The 21,270-nt window shown below is 38.5% G+C and overlaps 1 protein-coding gene across 4 annotated transcripts in view; it reads left to right on the top strand.

The window, feature by feature from the left end:
- The first annotated feature begins 1,679 nt into the window (after positions 1-1,679).
- The window catches only part of mora (cysteine and histidine rich domain containing protein), a 560,065-nt gene continuing 540,474 nt past the window's right edge, over positions 1,680-21,270 (top strand). For 3 of the 4 annotated variants that reach the window (XM_090370663.1, XM_090370664.1, XM_090370660.1), the window contains exon 1: positions 1,680-1,803. The gene's annotated coding sequence lies outside the window, so the exon portion shown is untranslated. Of the gene's footprint in view, positions 1,804-1,891; positions 1,948-21,270 lie in introns of those variants that run through there. The other variant, XM_090370661.1, reaches the window with a different exon arrangement.

Raw genomic sequence — 21,270 nt, 5'->3', positions numbered from 1 at the left:
ATGCATCTTTAACCAGTGACTCCATTATTTTACCCAGAACAGAAGTTAAATTAAATGGTCTGTAATTACTCGTGTTGCTCTTCGATCCACTTTGATTGGGGATAGATTTGCATATCTCCAGTCGGTGAGATACTCCCTTGAGTCCAATGATGTTCTCATAATTATGGCTGAGGTGATTATCTCTTTGTATAAGGAATGGTTAGGCCACACCTTGTGTACTGCATACAAGTCTGGAACCCTTTTTAGAAGGGATGTAGAACTGCTGGAACAAATAGAGAAAAGGGCGATACGATTGGCGAGGGGAACAATGGGGATGATCTTACAGGGCAGGCTTTAATTCTGGAATTTGCTGCATTTGGAGACTACACCTGCGTGGTGATCTGACTCTGGTGTCTAAGGCTTTGAATGGTTTCAACAAGCTCAATACTGATGGGATTCTTTCCTTTGGTCAGATTACGTACGCTCGGGAGCATAAATTCAAATTGAGGAGGGTCAATTGTAGAATAGATGTGTGGAAATTTTCCATTAGCCTGCGCATGGTTGATTGCTGAATCATTGTGGAAGTTGATACTAAAAGAAATTCAAGGAAGAGCTGAACAGACTTCGGAAGCGAATGGATAGGCGAATAGGGAGTGTTTTTTTTTTTTCGCGTGTGGCTGATGCTTTATTAGCTTGATTTCTTGCATTATATATCTTTATTACTGCTAATTCTGTTCTAATGCCAACGTAACCGAAGCCTTCCTTTTAGGAATGATGCTGGACTATTGGAATGGGTCCAGTAAAAGGAAATGATATTAGCGAAGGTAACAAAAAGTTACGTCTCTTCCCAAGAAAGGATCATTTCTACAAATTACAGCGTCTGAAAACTAGGCATTTGCACTGAGATTTGTTTAAAGCTTTGAATTTATTCAGTATAGTAAACGCGAATGGTAATCTTCCTCTTGATTGGGCGAGACACATGACAGGGACATAAATTTAAATATAGGAAATATTGTTGCAGATTACGTGTGTAGAGATTTGTTTTCAGTGAACACATCTTCGATCTTTGGTACAAACATTCATCTGGTGTTGTGGACGTTGGTAGTTTCTATCATTTTAAGGAGGAACCAGTCGAATTAATAGAGATGTGGGATAGGTGATGCGGAATTTTTTTTGTTTTTTTAATTGATAGTATGTGTGACGTTGTTTTCCTTCATCATTTTCATTGCTAATTAATGCAAAATTGGAGCTGTACGGAGCCGATTCATGCTGTGGGAGTGATTTTTTTTTCTCTTCTAGAGGTATTTCGATTGTTCGATCATGCACCGATTGTTCGTTTTTAAAGTGTTCTCTAGAAGACTTTAAAATGCAGGAGTGATTGTGAGGTTTCGACTTTTCAAAGTTTGGAGGTTTCAAAGGTTCTTCGCTGGAACTTACCCTGTGATCTTTAAATTATACCAGATGTGAATTCCGTGAATTCCCCATGACTCCCTTGCGCTGTGTTTGTTTCGCGACCCTTTGGTTGTGTTCTTTTTAAAATGAAGTTTTACTATTGAAACTGAAGGCGTTTGCGATATCGTGTTAATTATATAAATGAAACGTTGTGGTAAGTGTGGCGACTTTATCTTTTTAAAATTAGCACAATTATATCGATTAATTCAACTGGCTAGCGAATTAACTTTGCATTAGGGGGCACTAAAAGGCACGTTCTGGTGATGTCGAGAATTAAGAAGTTGTTGTGGAAAAGAGTAGTATAGGTGTTTTGTAATTTGTGTGGTGCTGCATCTCAATTTCGCAGTATTTATTTCTGGTTATTGGCTTATTGTGAGTACTGAGAATAAGGGACTTTTTTTTATTTTGTGCCTTTTCATCTGGCATGAGGCCGCTCTTTGCTGAAATATAGTTAACGTTATAGCAGTTTTTATCGCACATCCACGATATTTCGCGGAACCCGGAAACCCCGTATTGGTAATTGCAGAAAAATATTTATTGCTCATGAGTAATAAAAATTTTTCGTGTAACTCCAGATCTTGGGTACCCCTCCGTACTTCGACTAAAAGTCAGAAAGAAGGCAGATTGGCAGGTGCCACTCACTGCCGTACCTCGCCCCCTGCCCTCCTAGGCTGTTTATCCCCCTAGGATGTTTACCCCCCCCCCCACACTTTCCGCTGTTTTAAAATCGGGAATTCGTTTTCCGATTTTAAAACAGCGGTCGGGGGATGAACACTTAAGCTAAGCACCCCCTCCCTCCTAAACAACAACGCAATCAGAAATAAAATAAAACCCTCAGCTGCCCAACTCAATGCCAGAGCTCACTCTTGTGCATCACGCAACACAGTGGCAAGCCCCAAGGCATAATGCGCTGGTCCCACCGTTGCTAGTTAGGTAATTCTCCAGAGAGCGGTAACCCTTACGAAATGGCGTCGAGAAGGGGGGGGGGGGAAGAAGTGACGTACGGTTTGTAACTCTGCCCACTCATTGCAGTCCCCTCTTCTCGACTGCACCGTGGCAGATACCACTTGACATAACAGTATGTCGGAGTTGAAAAAGAAATGGCAATTTTTTGGAAGCAACAAGTAACAGAAATGCACGTTATTTGGGGAAGAAAAGATGTCATGCAACATAACAATATCTCAGAGCTAAAATTAAGAAAAATTAACACAAAAACAGCAATTTTTTTGACAACAAGAAAAAAAAGTAAGTCCATTTGTGGCCAATGACTGTTTTTTGCTTGAATCCCTTCCGAAGTTGTGTATGTCACAGAAGTTGAAGTCCAATGTCAACAAATATCTTTTTTCGTCTTCTCAACCTCCAGCCCAAGCACGTTACTAAATACTATCGGTTCTAATACCTCTCGTGCTTGGGGTTTACATAAAAAAAAAAAAAAAAAAACCTTTTTTTTTTCACTAAACACAAATACAAGTTGATTAGAAACATCACCCCTCTTATAATTGTTTTTGCTTGAATCCCTCCTGAAGTCATGTAAAAACTTAACCTTTTTTCACTAAACAAAAACGAAAGTCGATTAAAATCGTGATCCCTATTATATATATATATTTTTTTCCACGACTGGTTTTTGCTGGAATCCCTCCCAAAGTTGTGTAAAGCCCTAACCTTTTTTTACTAAACACAAAACAAATGAAAGTTGATTAAACTTTCATGACCTCTCTTATAATTGTTTTTTTCCCTTCTAATTACAGCTATTTTTCTCAGTTCACGTCCTTCACACAACTTTCTTTTCATCTCATATTATATCCGCACTTCACTACAATAGTACTTGACAAAACAATGTAAAAAAAAAAAAAAAAAATTAACACCACTTGAAATCGGTAATTCTTCTTGGCCGAACAGAACTAAATGATTTCGCATGTGTGAACAATGAAATTGCTCTTTGAAAATGCACGAAATGTCAAAAGAAATGTTTTTTATTTTTTAATCTTGGTGGCTGCCACTCCCAAACTCCCGCTTTTGTTAGCATTGTTAATGAGACAATAGCATGTTAATGAGACAAATTATTGTTTTTATATGCACATTATGCCAATAGAATTTTTTTTTAAAGAATCTAACAACTGACAATTTTTAACATTTTCTAACAATCATAAGTAACAATTTCTCAGTGTGGTCTCTGCTTGTTAACAGGAGCAACTGCTTCTACAGGGATGGGATACAATTAAATAAAAGAGGTGCATTGTATATGCCGATTCTATTGACGCAGTCTTAGGTGAGTCGGAAAACTGCTAGCTTGGGCGGAGTCACAGACTAAAAGATTGGTAGTAGCTAGAGGCAGAGGCGAAAGTGATTCTTGTACTGCTTCTATTAGAATGGAGGGCAGGGTGCTGGGTTTTTCAGGGAATGGAGGGGTCATCACAACAAATAAATGCATGGGTTGTGTTAGGGTAGGGGTCGGCAACCTTTTTTGAGTAAGGAGCCATTTTTGATCTATTTAAAAAAAAAAAAAAAAAAAAATAGAATCCGAAGAGCTGAGCCTCAGCTCAAGTTGGGAGGAAGGGTGGGGGAGTTTTTTAAGAAATTGAAGAGTGGGAAGGTGTTTTATTAAAAAAATATATTTTGAAATATTTATTAATACTGAAAAAACATAACGAACATCCATTTAGGTAAGAATTAATGTGACTTTTGTTGCTGAACTTCTTGAGCGAGTCTCTCAACATCAGGCGAGTATGTCATAATTTTTATCTTTAAACATGCTGAGAGACTCGCATTGTTCAGATGGTTTCTTGATTTATTTTTAATATAGTTCATGTTCGAAAATATTTGCTAGCAGAAATTCGTCAAACCAAAAACTGAGGGAAGTCCGAACGCAAATATTTTCAAATTTAAATATGTGTCCAGTAAGCTACACAACACATTGAACACAATTTAGTCCTGCTTTTTCAATTCATCTATTTGACATCCATTTATGTAGAATTCCAAGGGTAGCCTTTTGCCTCTCCAAATCCTCAATTTCAGTTTTAAGGCATTTTATTGCACTCCACATTGTCCTTGATTTTTAAGTCCTCTAACTCCATTTCAAATTGTGCTTCATGTGGGCTAAAAGTTAGAGCCGTGGTTACATGCTCAAAGATCTGCAGGTTGCTGACCCCTTGGTTAGGGTAACTAACATTAAGAATAGGTGCATGTATACTTGTATGTACACCAATTCTGGGAGTGTAGTAAATAAATTTGATGAACTTAAAGTGTTGAACAAGATCAAAGGTGGATGCTGCTGGGATATCAGAGATGTGGTGTCACACAGATATAAGCAGTGCAGAATTTGAATTTGGTGAGTACGTGTACAGACAGGATAGGAAGGGAGGAGGGGTTATGCGTTTATTAAGAAATACATAAAAATCTAAGTAAGTGCATTCAGTTGACATTGGTGGACAATGCAATGTTGAGTCAGTGTGGTGTGACATAAGCACTGGGAAAGGGAAAATGAGAGTAGGTGTGTGTTATAGGCCTAATGAATCTGATGAGTATAACGAGCACTTGTTCAGAGAAATAGTGGGCTAGTAAGTCAATGTTTTATAATGGGGGATTTTAACTTTCCAGATATTGACTGGAACTTGTGGGTTGGTCACTCGCAAGACTTTTGTGGAATTATTGGATGACTGTTTTCCACAACAACAAACTGTTTTAGATGTCAAGAGTAATACTCTTGATCTGATTATCAGCAGTGATTCTTTATGTGTAGAGAATCTGCAGCTAAAGGAACCACTAGATGGCATTGATCACAGTTTACTCATGTGGGATCTACTGAAAGATGTAACTATGATAAGGGGAAGGGTTTTTGCTTTCGTAAAGATGACTGCACTTGTCTCGGAGTTTTTTTTAATTTCTATACAGCAACTGATGGGATCAACTGATGATGTTACTAACAGTGAATTCTAAATGGGAAGCCTTCAAGGACTTAATCTTGGAGGGTACTGCGCTTTTTATATCAACTGAGAAATACTGTTCAAAGTTTAGGCCTAAATGGATGTTATATGAATTAATGAGGCTCGTGGCAGAGAAGAAAAATGCATGGAATGCATATAAATTATCAGGCGACACAGAAGCCTATGGCATATACATGTTAGTCTGTAATCAAGTCACAAAGGAGGATAGGCAGATTACAAGAAATCTTTGGCAAAGGATGCAAAGAAAAACAGCAAAGATTTCTTTACTTATGTAAACTCTAGAAGGAAGGGGATGAATCAGATTGGTCCACGTAACATAGATGGTTTGCCTATTGATGATCATGCTCAGGTAGCTGATAAACTGAATGAGTATTAGTATTTTTATTGTTATTATTATTATTAGCCATATGGTGCAAGGAAGTTCAAGGCTTATGCTGCACCAACCAAAAAAAAATTTCGAATTATCCTGAGAGAGAGGGAAATCACCAAGAAAGAGAGGAAAAATGATATCCAGCTCAGGACCCTGGGGGGTGCCAAGCCCCAGGGTCCTGAGCTCAACACCGAACCCTGGGGGACTCCACTAATAACATTGATACTCCACTAATAACATGAGAGCTTGAAGGATAGGGTGGATGCCCTCGAAGGATTACAAGTGAGGGGCCCATCAAGCTCTCAGCTGCCCACACCAATGCCAGAGCTTGCACTTGGTCATCGCGGAACACAGCGGCAACCCCCAAGGCAGAATGCGCTGGTCCCAAAGGAACTAGTAGTTGTTGGTGACTCTATTGTCAGGGAAACGGGAAACATGCTTTGTAAAAAGGATAGGTGGAATAGGACCAGGGTATGTCTGCCAGGGGCAGAAGTTGATGATGTTGTAGAGCGGATATCATCTTTTAAGGGCACAAAAGGTGATATAGTTGTACACGTTGGCACTAATGACATTAAGAGTAGGAGACCGGCGGAATTACTTGACAAGTACAGGTCACTGATGAAAAAAAGCCGTGAATTAGGGTTGAAATTGAAAGTGTCTGCAATTCTGCCCAGACACGATAGGAGGGAGTATATGATGAGAGCCCTGTCAATCAATTCGGCCCTGGAAAGATTGTGCAGGGCTCAAGGGGTAGAATTTTTTTCAGCCTGGTCTGTACTTGTTAACAGGAGAGACTGCTTCTACAGGGATGGGATACACTTAAATAGAAAGGGTGCAAGAATGTTTGCTGATGCTATCGAGGCAATGTTAGGTGGGTCGGAAAACTGCTAGATTGGGGGGATACAAGGACTAATAGATTAACAGTAGCCACTGGCAGAGGTGAAAGTGATTCTTGCACTGCTTCTATTGGAATGAGCCGCAGCCTGGAAAATAAGATGCAGGATATTTCAGAGACTGCTGGGAATCATTGGGGTACAAGTAAACACATGGGTTGTGTTAGGGTAGCTAAGAAAAAGAACAGGTGCATGTATACTTGTGTGTACACCAATGCTAGGAGTTTAGTAAATAAATTTGATGAATTTGTGGTATTGCTCAAAACATCAAAGGCAGATATTGTGGGGATTTCAGAGACGTGGTGTCACACAGATATAAGAAATGCAGAACTGGAATTTGGGGAGTACAATGTCTACAGAAAGGATAGACAGGATAGGAAGGGAGGAGGGGTTATGCTATTAGTTAAAAAACACATAAAATCCAAGGAAGTGAAGCCAGTCGACATCGCTGGACAGTGCAGTGTCGAGTCAGTTTGGTGTGACATAAGCATTGGGAGATCAAAATTGAGAGTAGGAGTGTGCTATAGGCCTAATGACTCTGATGAGTATAATAAGAAACTGTTCGGAGAAATAGAGTGGGCCAGTAAATCAGAGAGTCTTATAATGGGGGATTTTAATTTCCCAGATATTGACTGGAATTTGGGGGCTGGTCACTCACACAGGAGCAAGGCTTTTGCGGATTTATTGGATGATTGTTTTCTACATCAGCATGTTCGGGAGGCAACTAGAGGGAGTAATACTCTTGATTTGATTATCAGTAGTGATTCTTCATGCATTAAGAATCTGCAGATAAATGAACCACTTGGTGGCAGTGATCACAGTGTGCTGAAATGGGAGTTACTCAAAGAGGTAACTACCATTAGGGGTAAAGGGAAGGGGTATTGCTTTCGTAAAGGCGACTACAATGGACTGAGACAGTATTTAAATTCTATACAGTGGGATCAACTGATGATATTGCCAACAGCAAATTCAAAATGGGAAGCATTCAAAGAACTTATCGTGGAAGCTACTAGGCTTTACATACCAACTAAGAAATATTGTTCAAGGTTTAGGCCTAAATGGTTGTCAGATGAACTAATGAGGCATATGGCAGAGAAGAAAAATGCATGGGATACATACAAATTAACGCGTGACACGGACGCCTATGATAGATAAAAGTTGATCTGTAACCAAGTTACAAAGGAGGTTAGGCAGGCGAAGGCAGATTACGAGAGATCCTTGGCAAGGGATGCGAAGAAAAACAGCAAAGAGTTCTTTACTTATGTAAACTCTAGAAGGAAGGGGATGAATCAGATTGGTCCACTTGAGATCGATGGGTCAACTGTTGATGACCCTGCTCGGGTAGCTAACAAACTAAATGAATATTTTGCATCGACATTCACACATGAGGAGTTATTCAGCGAGGGGAATGCCAGAGGTGTATTCAATTCTAGCAGTAAGCTAGAGAATCTTGTAATAACTGAGAGCAAAGTGGAGGAGAAATTGTTGAAGATAAACACAAGAAAGGCACCTGGGGTGGATGGGATCTATCCAGTTATATTAAAGGAGGCAGCAAAGGAGGTAAGCAAACCCTTAGCCATAATTATGAGAGCTTCCTTGGACTCAGGGGAGGTACCCATTGACTGGAGATGTGCAAATGTGACCCCAATTCACAAAGGGGGATCAAAGGCTGACACAAGTAATTATAGACCTGTGAGTTTAACTTCTGTTCCCGGAAAATTAATGGAGGCACTGGTGAAAGAAGCACTGCAGGATCATCTAGACAAGACTTCAGTTATAGCTAGGACACAGCATGGTTTTGTTAAGGGGAAGTCTTGCCTGACCAATTTGATTGGATACTATGATGCAGTCACAAAAGAACTGGATGCAGGGAATAACTTTGATATTATATACTTGGATCTTAGAAAGGCTTTTGATACTGTTGCACATGGAAGACTGCTGCACAAATTGGAGCAGTGTGGCATTGGAGGCAAGTTGCTGCTATGGATAAAGGGGTGGTTGAGGGGGAGAAGACAGAGAGTGGTAATCAATGGACACTGCTCATCGTGGACTAATGTTATTAGTGGAGTCCCTCAGGGTTCAGTATTGGGGCCTTTATTGTTTTCTGTATTTATAAATGATATTGATGATGGTATATCAGGCTTAATGTCCAAGTTTGCAGACGATACGAAGGTTGGCAGGGTTGTCAAGGACACTACTGACACTATGCTGCTGCAACAGGATTTGGAAAGGTTGAGCAGATGGGCTTCGAGGTGGCAAATGAAGTTTAACATTGACAAATGTAAAGTACTACATATGGGGAAACAGCAACCCCAGAGCAACGTATCAACTCTGTGGTACTACACTGACAGTGGTAGAGAATAAAGGGACCTGGGGGTGGTGGTGCAGGCAGATATGAAGTTCTCTGAGCAGTGCAGACGAGCTGCAAGAGTAGCTCATGGTGTATTGTCAATGATATATAGGAATTTTTCTAGCAGGGATAAGGAGGTGATTATTCCCTTGTATAAGGCAATGGTCAGGCCACACCTAGAGTACTGTATACAGGCCTGGAGGCCTCATTTCAGGAAGGTGTAGAGCTGCTGGAACGAGTACAGAGAAGGGCAACTAGATTGGTGAATGGGACAAAGGGGTTCTCTTACGAAGAAAGGCTTAAGTTTTGCAAATTACAGTGTCTGGAAACTAACTAGGCACCAGCGGGGTGATCTGATAGAGGTGTACAAAGCCTTGAATGGTTTGAGCATGCTCAATGCTGATGGGATTCTTCCTCTAGCTCAGAAAAATCACCTGAGAGGGCATAAATTCAAATTGAGGAAAGACAGATGTAGGATAGATGTGTGGAAATTTGCCTTTAGCCAGCGGGTGGTTGGTGGGTGGAACAGACTTCCATCCCTTGTCGTGGAAGTTGATAGCCTAAATAAGTTTAAGGCTCAGCTGGACAGGTATTTCGAACGAACAGAGGGGTGAAGTGGAAGTGGTTATTTTTATTTATTTATGTTACTTTTTTTTTTTTTTTTTTGGCTGATGCTGCATAAGCTTGCTTTCTTGCATCAAATGCCTCTACTAATGCTAATGCTAATTAGTCCATTAGTCCCAGGGGCTCACTCACCAGATGTGAGCCCCTGGGATTGCATCTACATTCACATATGAGGAGTTATTCAAGGAGGGGAATGCCAGAAGTTTATCAAACTCTATCAGGGAGCTAAGTGATTTTGTGTTAAAATGAGAGCAAAGTGGAGGAGAAATCGTTTAACCTGGGTTGGATGGGATCTATCTAGTCATATTAAAGGAGGGAGCAAAGGAAGTAAGCAGACCCTTCACGATAATTATGAATACTTCCTTGGACTGAAGATGTGCAAATGTGTCCAAAATTTGCATCTAGATCAGTGGTTCTCAACCTGTTTTTGATCGTGGCCCACTTCTGAGTTTCATTCACCTCTGTACCTCACCTCTCATTTTGTTTAATTATAATAAATATAATAGTTATAATATATTTTGTTCTTTATCAACTGCACTTTCATTTATAAAGTGTTATTTGTTTATAATATAAGGAAAATTAATAATAAAAAATTAACCACAATCTTTATTTACAATAGAATTTTTACTCATAATATTTTGTTTATTCACAATATATAATTATGCTCTTAACATTTTTATATCAGTAATAATTTTATTTAAGAAGTGAACTTTTCGTGGCCCACTTTACAGTTTATGTGGCCCCCAATTTTACGACTTTTACATGTACCCCTCAGAAATACTGCATGACCCAATGGGGGGTCATGTGGCTTCCATTCAGAACCAGTGGTCTAGACAACACTGCAATTATAGTTCAGACACATGACTTTAAGTAGGTGGGATGACTCATCACCCAGTGAAATACCACTATTTTGTGGTGAAATGGTTTCACCAAACATGTGGTGAAACCCATGTTTAGTCTAGAGCAAAGTTTCCAGCACACCCCCCTACCCCCATACTTCTCCTTCAACCCATGCACAGTACTAAGTACTGTAGGTTTTGATACCTTTCGTGTTTGGGGTTTTCATAAAAAAAAAAAATCATGGAATTGTTAAGGAACTTTGATTGATTAGATACTGTGATGTAGTCACAAAGGAACTGAATGCAAAGATTAATTTTGATATCATATACTTTGATTTTAGGAAAACTTTTGATACTGTAGTGCATGAAAGAAGGCTGTACAAATTGGAGCAGTATGGCATTAAGGGCAAGTTGCTACAATGGATAAAAGGATGGTTGTGTGGGAGAAGACAGAGTGGTAATAAATGGACACTGCTCTACGTGGACCAGTGTTATTAGTGGAGTCCCCCAGGGTTCGGTGTTGAGCCCATTGTTGTTTCCAGTATTTATCAATGATATTGATGAAGGTATATCAGTGTTGATGTCTAAGTTTGCAGACAATACGAAGGTTAGCAGGGTTGTTAATGACAGTAATGATAATATGCTACTGCAACAGGATCTGGAAAAGTTGAGCAGATTTGCTGATAGGTGGCAACTGAATTTAACGTTGACAACATAAAGTACTGCATTTGGGTAACAGTAACCCCATAGTAATGTATCAACTGGGTGGTAATACACTCAGGGCAGTGGAGAATGAAAGTACCTCGGGATAATTGTGCAGTCAGATATGAAGTTTTCTGAGCAGTGCAAAAAAGGCTGGAACAGTAGCTCATGGTGTCTTGTCAATGATATACAGGAAATTTTCAAGTAGAGATAAGGGGGGTTATTGTCCCTTTGTATAAGGCAATGGTGAGGTCACACCTTGAGTACTGTATATAGGCCTGGAGGCCTCATTTTAGGAAAGATAGAGCTGCTGGAACGAGTACAGAGAAGGGCAACGAGATTGGTGAGTGGAACAAAGGGTTGGTGTTACCAAGAAAGGCTTAAGTTCTGCAAATCACAGCTTCTGGAGACTAGGCACCTGCGAGATGATCTAATTGAGGTGTATATGGCCTTGAATGGATTGAGCAAGCTCATGCTAATGGGATTCTTCCTCTTGCTCGTATTACTCACCCGAGGTGGTATAAATTCAAAGTGAGGAAAGACAATTGTAGAATAGATGTGTGGAAATTCGCCTTTAGCCAGCGGGAGGTTGATAGTTCCATATGTTGTAGTGGAGGTCAGCAATTTAAATAAGTTCAAGGCACAACTAGACAAACATCTGGAGTGAATGGATGGGTGAAATAGGAATGGTTTTTTTTTTTTTTTTTTTGGCTGATGCTATATAAGCTTGCTTCCTTACATCATATGCTTCTGCTAATGCTAATTTGGTTCATATGGAAAGATTTTTCGAGATATCCCAATTTTCATTAAAATAAGAAATCGAAATTCCTGAATTATTATTATTTCATTTTTCCATAAAAATTTAAATGCATACTTTAAATGTAGTTTTAATGTAATATTGTTTGCTTTAGACCATTTTTTTAGCATTAGTAGAGGAAAGTGATGCAAGCGAGGTTATACAACATCAGCCAAAAAAAAAAAAAAAAAAAATGCCGTCCCATTTCACTGATCCATTCATTCCAAATGTTTATCTAGTTCTGCCCTAAATTTATTTAAGCTCTCAACTTCCCCAACAACAGATGGAAGCTTCAACAATCAACTACTTGCTGACTAAAGGTAAATTTCCACACATCTATTCGACAACTGTCTTTCCTCAGTTTGAATCTATGCCCCCTGAGGTTTTTGAATCTGAGCAAGAGGCAGAATCCCATTAGCATTGAGCCTGCTCAATCCATTCAAGACCTGATTATGATTGAGGTGTAAAACCTCAATCATATTGCCTCACAGGTGCCTAGTTTCTAGAAGCTGCAATTTGTAGAACTTAAGCCTTTCTTCGTAAGAGCAACCCTCTGTTTTCCTCACCAGTCTTGTTGCCCTTCTCTGTACTCATTCTAGCAAATCTACATCCTCCAAAAATGAGGCTTCCAGACCTGTACGAAGTACTCAGCAGGTGGCCTGACCATTGCCTTATACAAGGTGATAATCACCTCCTTATTCCTGCTCGCAAAATTCCTGTATGTCATTGACACGACCCCATGACCTACTTTGGCAGGTTGTCTGCACTGCTCAGAAAACTTCATATCTGACTGCACAATTACTCCCAGGTCTCTTTAATTATCCACTACTCTGAGTGTAACACCTTCCAGTTGGTACATTTCTCTGGGGTTACTGCTACCCATATGCAGTACTTTGCATTTGCCAATGTTAAACTTCAGTTGCCACTTCTCAGCCCATCTGCCCAACTTTTCCAGATCCTGTTGCAGCAGCATACTGTCATTACTGTTGTTAACAACTCTGCCAACCTTCGTATCATCTGCAAACTTTGACATTAAGCTTGATATACCTTCATCAGTATCATTGATAAATATACGAAACAACAATGGGCCTGACACCACTAATAATATTAGTGCATGTAGAGCAGCAGTATCCATTGATTACACTCTGCCTTCTCCCAGTCAACCTTTATCCATTGTAGTAACTTTCCCTTAATGCCATCCTTCTCCAATTTGTACAGTAGTCTTCTATGTGCCACAGTATCAAAAGCTTTCCTAAAATCCAAGTATATGATATCAAAATTATTCTTTGCTTCCAGTTCCTTCGTGACCACGTCAGAGTATCCAATTAAATTGTTCAGACAAGCCTTCCCCTTAACAAACCCATACTGTGTCTGAATTATTTCTGCTGTCTTGTGTAGATGAACCTGCAATGCTTGTTTAAGCAGTGACTCCATTATTTTCCCTGGAACAGAAGTCAATCTAACAGGTCTGTAATGCTCATGTTACCCTTTGATCCCCCCTTTTTGAATTGGAGATACATTTGCACATCTCCAGGCCATGGGGACTTCCCCCTGAGTCCAAGGATGCTCTCATAATTATGGCGAAGGGTTTGCTTACTTCCTTTGCCACTTCCTTTAATATAACTTAGATCCCATCTATCCCAGGTGCCTTTCTTATGTTTAATTTCAACAATTTCTCCTCCACTTTGCTTTCAGTTATTACAAAATAATTTACCTCCTTGTTAGAGTTTGATAAACATTGAGACCTCTCTTCCTTGAAGAACTTCTGATGTGTGAATGTAGATGCAAAAGACTCATTTAGTTTGGCAGCTAACTGAGAATGATATCTACAGCCAAACCATTGATAACAATTGGACCAATCTGATTCATCCCGTTCCTTTGCCGAAAATTTCTTGTAATCTGCCTTCGCTTGCTTAACCTCTTTTGTGACTTGATTACGGACTAGACTGTATCTACCATAGGTGTCAGTGTCGCCTGACAATTTATGTGCATCCCATTCATTTTTCTTTTCTGCCATGAGTCTCTTTAGTTCATCTGACCTCCATTTGGCTTAAACCTAGAACAGTATTCCTTAGTTGGAACAAACACCTAGTACTGGGGTGGGGAACCTTTCTACATTTTGCGCCTCCATAGCCAGGTGGACAGGGGCAGCAGTGCATAGCACATGCTTCTTGATTAGACCGGGGTTCAAGCCCGTGACCACCAAATACAGAGGATGCGGAAAGGTCAGAGAATGACCACCGCATATCCCCAGAGCAATATGACCTTAGTTGCTAATGCTCCTAAAAACCAAATAACAAACAAAACAAACAAACTTTTTACATTTGAAGCATGAATTTTATTTACCAAGATACTGTTAGGCTGCATGCTGAGAATTAAATACATTGGTGTTCAAAGAAAGCGTATCACCTAGGAATTTCACATTTCTGACCCTTTTTCACGATGGTATGTTACATTAATGACTAACATCAGAAATATAAATATAAACAAACGATATTTATTAATAGTTAAGGCTAAGCTACGTAATATTTGACAGGTGCTTTCAAAATATTCCAAAATGAGCATTTGCAACCTTTATACAACGGTTTTTAGGTAAACACGACAATTATGGCTGAAATGTTATCAGAAGCCCTCAGTTTGCTTCAGTTTATCATTTTAAATGGAAAACAAAATGAAAAGTTCACCAGGTGCAAACTAATATTTAGTTGAACTGCCTCTGGCCCTGATGACAGCAGCATGCCATCGAGGCATTGACAAGATCAATTTCTGGAGATAATCAATTGATGATTCGTGGTTCAAACACAAATTATGGCTTCCTGAAGTTCACGAACCAGCCGGCTGTGGTTTTTTTCTGGCAACTGCAGATGCCATACGATGCCAACAGTACCCTGTAGGATTCAGGTCTGGGCTGTTTTCTGGCCAGCCAAGAGTTGTATTGGACCGTTCTTCCAACATTTTTTCACATGTAACAAATGTTATCACATTACTGTCAAACCTCTGAGGTAGAAATGAAGCTAACAGAAGTGCCTACTTTTTTTCGCCCGATGACAAGGAGCAGAGTTGTCCTGAAAGATGCACTTACTCGGCAGGTTGAAATGGTCTCTAATGGTTGGCAGCAATTTGCCTTCCCATATATCCATTGGCATTTACGGAACCTTTTATAAACTTCAGGTAACCTACTCTGCGATACAAAATGCACCCCCATATGTGGCTGGTAGGGAATTTCACTGTAGACACCATACAGTCTGGATGGTATTCTTCACCACGTTTATGATGAATCGTTAGTCTCCCATTAGAACCATGCAGGTTGAATTTCTTCTCATCCGAGAAAATAACTGACTTTTACTACTTGGAGGTCCATTTGACATGCTCCTTGCACCCAATTAATCGGGCCTTTTTCATTTTTGTTTGAGGAGGAGCTTCTTAGGATGACGGGCCACAAGTCCATTTTTGAAGAGGGCATCTTCTGACTGTTACTGCACTTGCCACCATCCTGTTTGTTCTTCTTATTCTCTTTTCAGCTCAGATGACAAAGCTTTACAGTTTTTGTTTTGGCGTAGAGTCTCATTTGTGTCCAGTTCCTTTTTTCCTATCAGCAAAACCAGTATTCTCGAGTTTGGAAAGAAATCTACTCACTGTCAATTGATTACAAGGCACTATAAGCAATATACGGGAAGAACATGCTTCCTCACATAAAGCAATAATAGCACTCTTTCTTCATGGTGTCAACTGCACGTAACTCGCCATCCTGATACAAGCAAGGAATAACTGCAACTCTTGCAGAGCGTGCTTATATAGCTGAAAGTAACAGCTGATGCAATATTATGTCATCACCTACATGTGTCAATCTTATCTGATGCAATCTGTAAGAAATATTGCCAAAAAATACGTTGTTTCGTACAACAATTACAATTTTAAAGGGTGATGTACTTTCTTTGAGCACCAGTATATATCTAAACTTCGCCATACTTCTGTGTGTCTTATTAGTTCCAATGAGGATACTTCTTATCGTGAAATAGAGACTTCAGAATATTATCTTTTGAGAGCTCAATTTATTCCATCTGTATAAAGTCGTCAGATGCTTTGGAGATATCAATCAAGTGTGGTTGAAAAGCTGGTTTCAGTGTGAGATCATGTTTCTCAAAATCAGCAAACCTTTCATTGTATTCTTCAATCAGGGAGTCTATAAAAACTGTGTATTCTTTCATGTTGCATTTCCTTAATGATTTGTTTGTATCCTGTTCATTAATTACTTTTGCCAGTTCAGGAAAGTGTTCAGCTGAAAGTTCCAATTGGTTAAGCAAGGTTTTGAAAAAAGGTCAGCGCTTACCGAAATGCCTGTATTTTACGCCACATATCATATTTAGATTTGGTTTTACCTTGCAAAAAAATATTCAGATCATTTTGCTTTGACATTATATCACACAAAAATGCAATATCTCTGCAGAATTCTACTTTTGACAATTCACACTGTTGATTCAGTTCCTCAAAAAATCATGATTTGTTTTTGCAAAGATAAAAGTTTGACAAGTATTTGTCCTTGGGACAACCAGCGCACTTTAGAATGATATGGCAGATCTACGCTGAATGTTTCATCATCAAGCTGAAGCATGTGACGATGTTGTTTAAAATACCTGTAACTTTATTTAATGTGTCACTTAAAACAGTAGATTTGGCACACAGATTCTGCTGAAGAAGAATACGTGAAAGGAAATCAAAGTATCTGGATGTGACAGTTCTTTCTGTAGTAATGCAACAAATCCTTCATGTTTTTCTCTCGTAGAAGGTGTGCCATCTGTGCATACACTTACTAAATTACTTAAATTCAGTTTTGCTTCATGGCATTTTTCTTTGAAGATGGTGAAGATGTCAATTCCATGCGTCCTGCCAGTAAGGGTAACCTCTCATGACAATGAATATCCACAATAATAACACAGATAAAAAAATAACACCTGTGCTGAGTCAGTAATGTCAGTGGATTTATCGAAGGCAATTGAATAATAAATGGCTTCGCTTTGGCATATTGCATGAAGTTGTGCTGTTATATTACGGGTTAATTCATGTTGCCGATCAGTTATGGTCCTCCTTGAAAGAGGTAGTTTGTACTTCTTAACCTTAGCTGAATCTAAACATCCCACAACTTCAACAATGCATTATTTTATGATTTCCACATCACTAAATGGCTTACCTCATGTTCCAAGTATATATGCTACTTTGTGTCGCTTCAGTAATGCCGTCATCCCTTGGCATGATGTAGTTTTGAATACTTGCTACTGCTGCTTTCCATCTTTCATTTTTTTAAATGCAGACTTTTGAGGTTCTCCTTCTAGTTTAGCATATTTGTTGTCTTTATGAGTTGCATAATGCTAATATGCATTGTATTTCTTCACTGTTGTCAATATGGCTTCACAGAGCAAACACATTTTATCTTTCACTGCAACAACACAATACTGCAATTCCCATTCTTCATTGAATACTCTTTTCTTCCTTGAATGCTCTTTTCTTATTTCTTGACATAATTGGGTTACTAGTAAAAATTAAAAATGAAATACACAGATTGATTCAATATTCAATTTTAAACGAAACAAGCACTGGAAACTGATGGCACTGGGGAGAATGACTGGAATGTCAACTGATACTGACAGCAGTCAACGAGATGAGTCATCACTAATGAGAAAGGTAACATTGCCAAATGAAGTTAAGTTTCAAGTGGAAGTGATGCCCTATCATCTATATCAGGGGTGGCCAACAAGTCAATCGCGGATTTAATTTCGGTCGATCACGACGAATTTTAAATATACAGTCATCCCTCGATTTGTGCACCTTGTGCAATGAAATTTTTGAGATGGTAGATCATGGCACATTTTGAAGGAAAAAAGTAATTGCATCACAAATTAAGTTGGCCACTCCTGATCTATATGGTAAACAATAATATTCTGTAAAGATTAGTGAATTAGAATAAATGCTTTATTTTGTATTTACTTTAATATATAATTCATTATTATTTTCCTTAACTAGAAAAGGCAATGCATACATTTTATTTAATGTAAATACAAAATAATCACTGAGTGGTTACCAGTTCGCCAATTACTGAGTTTCAACTGACAGGTCTCTTGCTAACTACACAGTTATCGATATAAATAATTTTACCTCTTCACTTTGTTTTGTCCTCTATCAGTCTATCCAATATTTTTATGCCTTTTATATTTCTTTTGCTAATGTATAGCGTAAATGTACACTAATTTATATAAAAATAACAGTATATAAAATTTACCTTAAAAATATTTTGTTTTGTGTTATGTCATGAAATAAAAGGTGGATTTTGCAGAGAAATAGACAAAAGGCCGTAACTGGTACCCCAAAAGGTCGCATGCGGCCTTAAGGCTGCAGGAGCCCAACCCCCCTGGCCTAGTAGCTTCCAAACGTACTTCCTTGAATGCTTTCCATTTAAAATTAACTGTTGGTAACATCATGAGTTGGGCACACTGTATAGCACTTAAAAAAACTCTGAGACCATGTAGTCACCTTTATGAAAGCAAAACCCTTTCCTTTACCCCTGATGGTAGTTACATCTTTAAGTAAATCCCACATCAGTACACTGTCATTACTGCCACCTAGTGATTCCTTTATCTGTAAATTCTTTATGCATGAATATTTAATACTAATAATCAGATCAAGAGTGTTACTCCCTCTTGTTGCCTCTCTAACATGCTGTAGAAAACAGTCATCCAATAAATCCACAAAAGCCTTGCTAGTGTGCAAGTGACCAACCCAGAATTTCCGATCTGGGAAGTTAAAATCCCCCATTATAAGACACTCTGATTTACTGGCCCACCCTTATTTCTCTGTATAATTGTTCATTGTACTCATCAGCATCATTAGGCCTATAATAAACTCCTACCCTAATTTTGCTTTCTCAGTGCTTATGTTACACCAAACTGACTCAACCTTGCACTGTCCAGCCATATCAACTGGATGCACTTCCTTAGATTTTGTGTTTCTTAATTAACAGCATAACCCCTCCTCCCTTTCTGTCCTTTCTGTACACATTGTACTCCCCAAATTCCAGTTCTGCCTTCCTTATATCTGAGTGACACGTCTGTGATATCCACAATATCTGCCTTGGATGTCTTAACCAGCTCTTAAAATTCATCAAATTTATGTACTATACTCCCAGCATTGGTGTACATGCACCTGTTCTTACTCTTAGTTACTCTAACACAGCCCATGTGTTTACTTGTTTCATGACTCCCAGCAGTTCCTAAAATCCCCAGTAACTTACTTTCCAGGCTAATAATCGCAGCCTTTTGTTCCCCAAAAATCCAAAATGAAAAAACAGGAACCAACTAATAAAAGACCACAATGAAAGTATGTTGACAGTTATATCAATTTTGGCTTTACATGTGTTGAAAATAAAGATGCTCCTGATTAACAGTGCATCGTATGTAATAAAAATTAGCAAACAGTTCTTTGGCTCCTGCTAAACTTGTGTTCTGTAAGTATTCCGTGAGTATGTTGTGAGATGAAAAGTGTTCCGTGACTAAAAAAGTTTGGGAAACGTTGCAGTAGACCAGGGTTGGCAAACTTTTTTTGGAAAGGGCCAGATCGTAAAATTTTTAGGCTCGGCGAGCCAGGTAGCAAGCTCGAAGATATTTACGTGGGTAATTCTACTCACAGAGCAACAAAAAAAAAAAAAACAGGTTCAAAATCTTTTTATTAGGAAGTGATATTTTTCTTAATATTTATACACATGCTGACACTTATAAAAAATGAATAAAATATTTAAATTTATTAATAAATGTATTATAGAACTGGTTAAATTTTGTACTAATGCGATGAATGTAATCGTTTTTTTCTGAAATAATATTTCATCATACTGGAGTTTGAAGTTAGTACTTCCTATCATTAAAGTTGTTTGCAAGTTGTCATCCATTAATAATGATCTGTATTGCGATTTTACATATTTCATTTTCGAAAATGTCTTTTCACATTGGTAAGTGCTCCCAAATACAGATAGAAATCACTGTGCATATGATTTTAATTGACTGTATTTATCTTCTGAAAGATATAGAATTGGGTTAGATCCATTTCTTTAAACATAACCTTTAGCATATCATCATTTTGCAGATCAATCACTTCCAATTGAAGGTCTGATGGAAGCTCCTCAATTGTACAGCCAAATGGATTTTGAAATATGGAAATGTCTTTTGCAGTTGCATCAAGATCCGAAAAACGCTGTTGTAACTGTGGTTTAAGTTCAGAAAATATATCTGCCGTGAATTTTTTTGGGAGTGGGGATTTCGCTAATATTTGAAATTTTTTACCGCATGGAAAATGGTCAAACTTGGTTAATGTGATTTGTGTTTCTAACAATGCAAATTTTTGACGATATGACTTTACGATAGAATATGCTTCATATATGAGCACTGTTTTCCCCTGTATATTCCACAATGTCTGTAGCAAATGCTAATTTCCATAGCCATTCATTGTTAGATAATAGTGGTTGTGGGCAGTTTTTCTCATTTAGAAAAATTTCTTTTGCTTCTCTGAGTTCAAAAAATCTCAATAAAACTTTTCCATTGCTGAGCCATCGAAGTGCTGTATGGTAGGGCAAATCAGGATATTGGGCTTCGATCTCTAATAAAAAATCACGAAACTGACGATGGTTAAGTCCACGAGAGCGAATAAAGTTAACTGCTGACACAACTGGTTCAATAACACATGACAGATTGAGTGTTTCCCACAAAGAGCCTGCTGGTGAATAATAAAATGAATCACCGGAGGTTTTGAACATTTAGCTTCTTTACAAGCCTTAAAAATTTGTCCAACTAATCCTTTCCTCGTTCCACACATATTTTTACCACCATCAGTTGTGACACATTTTAACTGATTCCATTGCAAATTGTACTGTGTTAGTGTTTTCTCAACTTCCTTGAAGATACCTTTGCCTGTAGTTGTTCCATGCAGAATATTCATAGAAGCTTATTCTTCAGTAACCTCAAACTCAGTATTGACTCCTCGAATAAAAGCAACAATTGAGGAGTATCAGTAATGTCTGTAGACTCATCAAGAGCCAACGAAAACCACTTGAAATTTTTTGCCTTGTCTTTTAATTGACTCTTGAAGTGGCTCCCCGATGTCTTCAACTCTTCTAATAGTTGTTCTCGCCGAAAGACTGACAGATCGAAACAAATCCATTTTCTCTGGACACATTTCTTCGGCTGCCACAAGCAAACATGATTTAATTAATTCACCATCGGTAAATAGTTTCCCTTTTTTGATTATAAATGAGCTATTTGTAAGCTTACTTTAGTTACTGCT

The sequence above is a fragment of the Mastigoproctus giganteus genome, chromosome 3 (assembly GCF_048544385.1).
Source record: "Mastigoproctus giganteus isolate SK-2022 chromosome 3, ASM4854438v1, whole genome shotgun sequence".
Classification (NCBI taxonomy): Eukaryota; Metazoa; Arthropoda; class Arachnida; order Uropygi; family Thelyphonidae; genus Mastigoproctus; species Mastigoproctus giganteus.
This window is presented reverse-complemented; position numbering and strand designations above follow the sequence as displayed.